Below are 9,814 nucleotides of genomic sequence, written 5' to 3'. Positions count from 1 at the left end.
TCGGTATCTTAAATTGAAACTGTAGGTAAAAATCTTACCTTTTGCTGATTCTTCTTGGTCGCTTGCATCTTTTATTGCTTAGAGAGTTATTGAAATTGACTACAGAAAATGCACAATACTATCTAAACGAAAAACTCACTATATTAACAAAATATTTACAACTTAGAATAACAAATTTACAAATCGGACTCCATAAAAGATCATTCTTCCGTGTTCCATCAATTCTATTTATTTTATTTCTCGCGGTAGTTGATCGTCTGCTACGATTAACGCCCGCTGTTGCTAGGATATCCACCAGTCACATGGTTTGGTTTATGAGCAGCAAAAGGGTTGCCATAGCTCGGTCTACTCTTATTATTAGTCTATGGCTTAAATCGAAGCTGAAGATCACGTGACTAATTTGGTTCTTGCGTAGTTGAGATAAATGATAGATGTAGGGAGGATTGACAGTTTTAAAGCAGAATTATTTTTCTTTTAATAAATGATCTGTTGCACTTTCCTGTAATATATTGGTTCAGCCGTAGTTGCTTAAACATGAATGAAAACGGATAATATTACAAATTTATAGCTTTCTATTATGGCATCTTCTCTTGTTATAAAATCATATTTGTTTTTAATCATTTCATTGATATGAAATATTATCGAAACAAGGATTTTGATTTGGGCGAGGCGAACTTTTGTGAACCCGCACTTTATTGCTAAAATACTGTATGAGACCCCAAATCTGGAATGCTCGGGACCGCGACTTTTCCCGATTTTAGACTTTGACGCAAAAAGTAGTAGATTGGTCAATAAATGTTTTTCGCGGCGTGGTAGGCGAATGTGAGGTTGTGATTTTTTCTCGAGTTTGTGAGTTAGGTTTTGTTAAAGGGTTTTTTCTTTTGTTTCCAATTGCGTTTCTCCAGCTATGCATGTTGCTCGTGCATGGTTTTTGTTTTTATTTTTCTAAGAGGAACTTGTTTATATGGGGCCAAAAAGGAAGGCTAGCCCTAATAAGGAGGTGGTTGTTAATGGTAAAGAGAAAATTACCAAGCGAAATGAATTTATATATGAAGCTAGTATGTCTAGGAAAGAAAAAATTAGGGCTGCCATGACAAATGGAGCCGATAAAATTAAAATAGTTATTTTCGGTGTTAACAAGGAGATACCAAAGAACAAAGGGATGAAGTTCCACAAAGAAATAGAAAACTCAATCTCAAAAGAAGATGAAGTATATTTTACCAGGAACGGCAACATAATTGTGAGTACCAAAAACGAAGACACCATGAAAAAGGTGAGTGAAACTAAAACTTTTCTGGATATTGAAGTTGGAACAAGACTATTAGAAGATGCCATAAGCACAAAGTATATACTAAGAAATGTAGATGAAGATTTGACCGTAAAATTCATTGCAAACAAACTTGAGGAAAGGGGAGTTTACGTAACGCAGGTGATAAGATTTAAGAAAAAAGAAACTGAGGTACCAATCCCGATTGTTTTGATAAAAGAGTTGGGAATCACAAATAGAACAGAATTTAAAATAGGATGCATTAACTTCCGAGCTAATAAATACATAGAAAAACCTTTGATTTGCAAAAAATGCAAAAAAAATAGGTCACCCAGCAAAGTATTGCAAGGGAGAAGTTAGATGCTCAGATTGTGGAATGACATACGAAAATTGTGGAAAAATAACAGCTTGCTTTAGATGCAATGGTAGTCACAGTGCAGAGGATAAAAGTTGTCCTGTTCTAAAGAATTATACAAGCAATAAAGACAGGAAAGAACAAGAAAAAAATAAAACATATGCAAAAGTGGCTAGTGAAAATAAAGTTGAAAATGAAAACAAAGACTTAATCATTAAGCAGTTAAAAAAAGAATTAGGAGAGAAAGATGAAGAAATAAAAATGCTGAAGCAGGAAATAGACAAAATTAAAATTGAATTACAAACATTGAGGTACAATAACACCTACAACGACAAAGCTGAAAATAGTAATTTTAATACAGTGGAAGTTCAGCTGATTAAGCAATATAGAGAGATGAGGAAGGAAAATCCAAAAATCAATTTAATCCCAAGTGCAGAGAATCTTCTACCTGAAGCTGAACTGTTGGGAGGTCTACCAATTGATGGAGACCCGATGGAAAGTGACCAAGAGGAATACAACTCTCTTTAGGGGGTTGTTCTTTTTCATTTTTTTCATGTTCAGGGACTGTTTTCTTTTGTCATGGAATTGCCGCAGCTTGGCTAAGAATCTTATTTACTTAAAAAATTTAATTTCATGGTTATCTCCTTTCGTTATTTGTCTCCAGGAGACCTGGTGCACAAAGAATAAAATCCCCACTATAAGTGGCTATCATAATTTTAGTTATGAAAGACCACCTCCCTGCAAAGGGGGTGGACTTTGTATATATGTCAAAACAGACATTCCTGTCACTGAAGAAGTAATAGACATTACCAATTCCAATTTTGAAATTAATAGTGTGACTATTTTTTACAATAGCAAGTATTATCAAATTATTAACTGTTACAGACCACCAGGTAAATTCACTGAAGAGGACTTAAACGTTTTAAAAAAGATGCAAAAGGGAAATAATCAAATTTTTACTGGTGATTTTAACGCTAGAAATAAAATAACAGGAGACAAAAAAACATACAATAGCTCAATTAAATTCTATGACTGGATCCAAGAAAAAAATATCTGCATAATCAATAAAAATATTCCAACCCATATCAACAAACAAAAAGATGAGGGAATATTAGACCTAACAATAGTCAGTTCTGAGCTAATTACAGAAATGGATTGGCATAGAAGCAATGAAAACGGCGAAAGTGATCACTACCCCACTATAATCAGGATTGCTGAAAAAAAAACACACACTAAAATTAAAAGGTATGTAAATTGGGACAAATTCAAAGATAATATGGATAAAATCATTCCTAATATAAATTTCAAGATTCTTAATTGCAATACATTTAATCAAGTGACAGAAATTATTACATCAAATATAGTTAACGTAACAAAAATAGTGAAATATAGAAACAACAACTCAAACAGCAACTGGTGGAACTTAGAATGCTCAAAAAAGAAAAAACAGAAGAACCAAGCAAAAAACAAAGCCTACAGAACTCAAATGATAACTGATTGGATAGATTACAAAATAAAACTTGCTCTTTTTAGGAAAAGCATAATAGAAGCAAAAAGAAAATATTGGGAAAACATAAATTATAACATTAAACAACCTAAAGACATATATAGATCGGTAAATAAATTAAAAAATATCATAAACAAATCAGCAAGTCCCAACCAAGTACTTATCAAGGAGGGAATTAAGTATTTTGAAGATAACGAACAGGCAGAAATGTTTGTGGAATACTTTAGCAAGAAAGACAAAACAGATAAAGAGAAACACATACTGGAAATTAATAATATAGGAAGTTTTCAATCTTTTACGATGAAAGAACTTTTGGCCGAGATCAATAGTTTAAAGAATACGGCAGCAGGATCAGATGGAATAACAAACAGCATTATAAGAATGTTACCAGAAAAAACCAAGGAGCTATGCTTAAGACTTTTTAATTATAGCATACATACGGGTAATATGCCAAGTAACTGGAAGATATCAATGATTATTCCAATTTGCAAACCAGGAAAAAACCCACAGAATTTGGAGAGTTATCGACCATTTGCACTAACACAATGTTTGTGTAAACTTATGGAAAAATTGATACTTAAAAGACTCACATGGTGGGAGGAGAAGAACCAGATTTTCCCAGAATTTTTACATGGTTTCAGAAAAGGGAAAAGTGCAGAAAACTGTATAGTACAAATTATTAATACACTAAAAAGGCTAAGAAAAGAAAAAAACTTTATCTTCCTCATCTCATTAGATTTGAAGGGTGCTTATGATAACATAAAATCAGATATACTGTTAAGAAAATTAAACAATTTAAAAATGGATCATAAATATATTAAATGGATAAAAGAATGGTTGACTAATAGAAAAATAGTGATTAGATGGAGAAACAAGATGTCTAAAGAAAGAAGTATTGAGTATGGACTGCCTCAAGGTTCCATATTATCACCATTCCTTTTCAATTGTTTCATGTCAGACCTGGTAGGTAATGATGAAAGAAACAAACTATTTGTATACGCAGATGACATTTCATGTATTATATTCGACGAAAGTAGAGATGCAACCATTAGGGCTATCAAGAATTTTATAGAAAAAATAGAAGAATGGTCGGACGACAACAAAATGATATTTTCGGCTGAAAAGAATAGCATACAAAATATGACAGCGACTAGAAACAAATTCACTGAAAATATAAAGATAAACGGAAGGGACATTCCATGGAATACTCAGAACAAACTTCTTGGAGTGTACATTGACTATAATTTGTCCTGGAACAAACACACACAAGTAATTGAAAGGAAAATCAACAAGACTGCAAATGTCATTAAATTTTTGAGAAGTAGGACAGGTTTCTGTAATGATAACTTACTCAAAATAATCAGGCAAGTTATACTCCCACAAATTGACTATGGCAACCTGAGCAGAATCAAAGATACAAAATATAATAAGAATAAAATGGATGTCATCACAAACAAAGTCATAAGGAATGCTCTGAAATTAAACAATTTTGCCCCAAATGAAGTTATAAGACATTTTACAAATATTGACACATATGAAAGAAGACTAAATTGGAAAGCCACTAAGTGGGTCTTAAAGAAAATGTAACAAGATAATTCTTCAGAAAATATTAACTTGATTAATTCAATGGAACTAGATGAAAACATAGTAGATTTTTGTAACAACTTTATGACAAATTATAATACAAAAATATGGAAGGATACAAATTATGTAGAATACCCACCATGGCAATGCAGAAAACTGAAAATCATTACAGATGAAAGAAAATTTCAACAGACACAAATAAAAGAAGAAATTAAGCAAGACTTCCTAAAGTTTCTTACAGAAAATAAAGCCAAAGAAATATGGGCTACTGATGGCTCCAAAAATGAAACATATGTAGGCTTTGGACTGTTAAACCAAGACAAATCTATTAAGAGAAAAATCAGAATCCCTAACTTCTGTTCCATTTTTACAGCGGAGCATTCGGCGCTATATTATGCTGCTAAATATCTTATAAAAGCTGATATGCCAACAATTATTCTCACTGATAGTCTTAGTGTAATCAACGCCATCAGAAGTGAAAACAAAAATCAAGACCCACTTGTGAAAATTACCAGATATTATTTGGAGAAGTTATCCAGCAAAAATTATATTTATTTAGTATGGTCCCCCAGTCATTCAAATATTGAATTAAATGAGGATGCTGATGCTCTTGCAAAGGAAGCAGCATGTGGCTCAAACATTCCAAGCTTAAATATCACTACATGGAAAGACTGTAATAATTATCTGTTGAAAATGAAACATGAGGAGCAAATGGAAAATTGGGAAAAATCCAAATACTTTGAAAAATTTAAATTTAGAAAAATTCCCTCAAACAAAGGAAGTTACAAAGTCCAAAATAGAAGGATTGAAATTTTCCTGAATAGACTAATCTGTGACTGTTATATTACAAAAAGCAAACTTTTCAAAATGAAAAATACGAACTCCCCAAACTGTGATTTGTGTGACTCTCCTGAAACAATTGATCATATACTACATCATTGTACAAAAACAAAATTAAATAGAAAACGTTTGATAGAGCTTATTCAGAAATACAAAAATCCTCTTCGTATCAAATTTCTTGATCAAGATATTTTGTTTACTCCTGGGGTCGCTCAGGCTTTGTTTTCTTTCTTTGGTTGAGACTGTTTCGGTGTTGCATGCTTTCCCCGTTTGTTTTTTTTTTTTTTCTTTTGCTTTGGGGTTTCTTTCTCTTGATGCATGCTTTTCTGCTATAATCAATAACTTTTACCAAATAGTCTTCTATTTTTGGTTGAGAAAGTATCTTATCGTGATATTCTACTTTTATAGGAACAAGATAGACAAAGTTGGAAGAACTCTTCAATAGTGACTTTTATTCAAGGAAGTGAGGCAAGGCGAAAAGAATTCGCAGCCCTCCATAAATTTTTGGAGTCCCAGGACTCGAGATCAAATCAGATCAAATCAAATCAAAAAGTAGTAAACATTATCGTATCGTGCGGTATTTGGCACATTTATTCTGATTTTTTTATCAATCTCAATAAAAGTATACTTCAGTGTAAAACGGAAGAAAAAAAAATCAGATAATCAATAGCTGTGTATGCAGAGCCGGCCTTAAGCCGATTAGAGCAAAAGAACCCAATGGGGCCCCGCTCTAAATTTTTTTTCCTCACAAAAATAAAGGAAATAAAAAGTTCAAATGAACTTAACTGATATTAATCATAATATGATTAATTGATATTTAATCTAGGGATATATGGAGCTACTTTCAGTGTAATTAAGGGAGTAGGGGGAGTTTCCTGAGGCTTTTAGAATCCCTATTAAACTTAGCAAATACATGTCCAAAACTACTAGTCTCAAATATCCAGAAGAAAAAAATAAAACATATAGCCAGTTGAACATTTTTAAACCCATACCCAAGGCCGTACCCGCTGTACCGGTTAACTTCCAGTCAAGACAAAGGAACTAGGTAGCGGGGAACCAAAGTATCAATTTTTAATGATTATCAGCAATTAATACGGTCCGTAATAACGTAAAGATCAAGGGCCGCTATCCCAGAATCTTACTATCACATGGGCAATGCGGGGAATTTACCCGAGACTCCAAAGTTTCAGGAATTTCCAAAGCTATCTTTTTAATTAATTTCATTTAATTTACTTTTATAATTTTTGTACTTAGTTTATTTGTGTTAATAAAAAATCTTAAAACTCAGCAGCAATGATGATTTCTTTTTTCACAAGTAACACTAACGTATGCGCCTTCTGAAAAAAAATAAATAAATAAATAAATGATAAGCTTCAAATACTGCGTGCTTAATACGCTCAATACATCTCCATAATAATTTTAAAGAAAGGAAATTGCCCTTCATCTTCTAACATTTATACATATAGCCTGGAATTTTTTTAAAAAATCTTCAAGACGAAAACATTTCTTCTCGCAGTCACCAAACCCTGACATCTATTAACGTGACTGAAGATGCGTTTTTATAGCTGTAATTAAATGCAGGAGAAGGCTACTCAAACGCTCACCCTTACCTCAACTTTATCACAAAAACTGACTAAGATTACATCATTCAGTTTTCAATTTTAAAGGATTCCCAAAGAAAGAAGATTCATAAATTTGACAACCCTCCTCCCCTTTTTCTCTTCTGACGTCTCCAAAGGTAACCTAAAATAATGTTTTTAAGATTTAAATCTCGAAATATTTCGTGGGAAAGGGCTCTGAAACCTTTTTCCTAACTAATGACCTCTTTCTTTAGCATCAGCACAATAGCTTAAAATTTCGCTTTTAGAAAATACTACCACGAGAAAACCTTGAATTGGATAATAGCATAAAATTGATTTCAGTTTCGAAAAAAATTCCGGGAGGAATCTCCTCCTTTTTCCTCTATCGTTAGCAAACAGGGCCCAAAATTGAGTTTTTAACACTGCAATATCGAAACTTTTCGACGAGTCACTGAATCCCCTAACGTCACCAATAATAGTCTAAAATTGTGCCTTTAAAGCCCTTGATTTTGAAAGTTTTCCGCAGATCACCAAATTCCTTTCTTCTCCATTTTCATCAAACATCACCTAATTGGGACTAAACTTTCGGAAAAAATTTCTGAGAGGATGCCCCAATTCCCTATCGTTACCAAAATTAATTTAAAATTAAGTTTTAAAAATAATTCAGTAGGCAGGGAATCTCTGCCTCTCCCCATTTCCCTTCGTTTTACACAAAATTGTCCAAATTTGTGATTTTAGAAGTCAGCTTTGAAGACTCTTCTCGGGGACCATGGGTGGTTTATCTGACCTCTAACGTCCCACTCCCCCTCCCCCCCAAACGTTATCTCCGTACCAAAACTGCTTTTTTAAACTTTAATTTCGAAAAATTTCCAAGAAGAGCTCCCCCGTTCCCTGCAATTCCGTTCCACTTCTGACTTCCCAAAGACGTCTGGTTTTTTGCATGTAGTCTAAAATTGCTTTTTTAGAGCTGATAAAGTTTCGTGCCTTTTCTTTTTCCGTCTAAGCTATAAATTGCGCACATAGGGGGCTCGTACGGGGGATGGGGGAGGACCACCCGCTCACTTCCAACATTGAAGAGGCTTGCCCCTCACTTCTCAAAGTTGCACAATAATCATCGATATAAAAAAAATGTTTTTTACTGGGTGGATTGAGTTATTCCACGAAAACAAAAACTAAAATTTGAAACAATAGAGTTTTTCATGTTATTTTACGATAATCGAACTTTGAATTGGAAGAGGGAAGTTTACGGTGGTCATCCGTCCCGGTGTTGGAGGCGATATTCCACATTTTTTATGAGTCATTTAATCAGTCATGTTAAAATCCCATAATATCGTCCAATTTTACAAAAAAAAAAAAAAAAAAAAGAGTTGCACCATCAGTTGCACCGTTCCCTAACCTCCACACTTCTTTTGACCCCCCCCCCCAAGTTTGCTCGTGCGCCAACCGCATATGATTGGGCATAACGATTCCCAGAGCTACTTTTCTTACGTTCTTAAAATTTACTTATTTTTGTGGCCATTCATTCATTTCTTGAGAAAATCAAACGTGATGTAGAAATTTGAAGAAGACTGATAATTGTAGCAGTTTTGAAGCCTTGCCCAAAATCAGAAAAATTGGTTGGCACTTCTCGAATTTGTACAACCATTCTGTAAAGGGCCCCGCCAGATTTCTCCAATCGGGCCCCGCAAATGCTAAGGCCGGCTCTGCTGTGTATGATCCACGAATCATCGTGTTTAAGTACATATTGAACTAAAACCTAGCTAAAGTTAATATTGTCGTTCAAAGGCTAAATTTGCTTTGAACTGCAGACAGACAGGTGTTTCGGAGTAGCAAGGAATAACTTTTCCAAAGCAAAAATAGTTAGCTTTGAGAGGAAAAGACCAACGACACCAAAATAAAAAGCCTTTTCACCTACAAGCTCAGTTCTTTTGCATTGAAAACCGGGTTCATTGTAACCTTGAAACACGTATCTGCAGACCCTTGCAAACTTGTGCATTTCAACATTATAATATTATTTTTTAGTTTTTAGCAAAAAGGATAATTTCTTAAAACCTAACTATTTAATGACAGTTTGTATCTAAAACTAAATTGCATATTCTAAGTTTCCACAAATTTTAGTTAAAATGGCAGAGTAACTTCGTGTCAAAACACTTGAAATGTAATTATTCATACTGTTAGTTTATGAAGGGAGGCCCAATTTAAAAATGTTACAGTAAGCTCGACTCATCTGTAGGGGTACCTTTGAATTGTTTCAATATAAGAAAGTGCCGTGTAACAGGTTCAATAGCACACCTTTTTTGTCATTGCATAGGGGCCCATCATCCCTCAAGAAAAAAGATGGAACCCCCTCCCGTGAGCACCTCTAACATTTTCATGACTATAGGATGCAGGACACTGAAGGTGAAACCAAATGATATTCAACATGTACCCCAAAGCAGAATACTACTAAATATGCGACGTACGTCGCAGAACAGATGCCTGAACTGCAGAACAATTTTGTTCAAATGTGAGAGTAAAACTCAAATTTTCTGCAAAAAATTTAGTTTTCTGTGGAAGATCTGCAGGAACTGCAAATTTTCTGCTGATATCTTCCAACTCAAGATAGACTTTTGCAAATTCTGCAGACTTCTTTAAATTAGATCAAAATCTAAAATTCTCGGAAATTATGATAATTCGGCAGA

The sequence above is a fragment of the Uloborus diversus genome, chromosome 9 (assembly GCF_026930045.1).
Source record: "Uloborus diversus isolate 005 chromosome 9, Udiv.v.3.1, whole genome shotgun sequence".
Classification (NCBI taxonomy): Eukaryota; Metazoa; Arthropoda; class Arachnida; order Araneae; family Uloboridae; genus Uloborus; species Uloborus diversus.
This window is presented reverse-complemented; position numbering follows the sequence as displayed.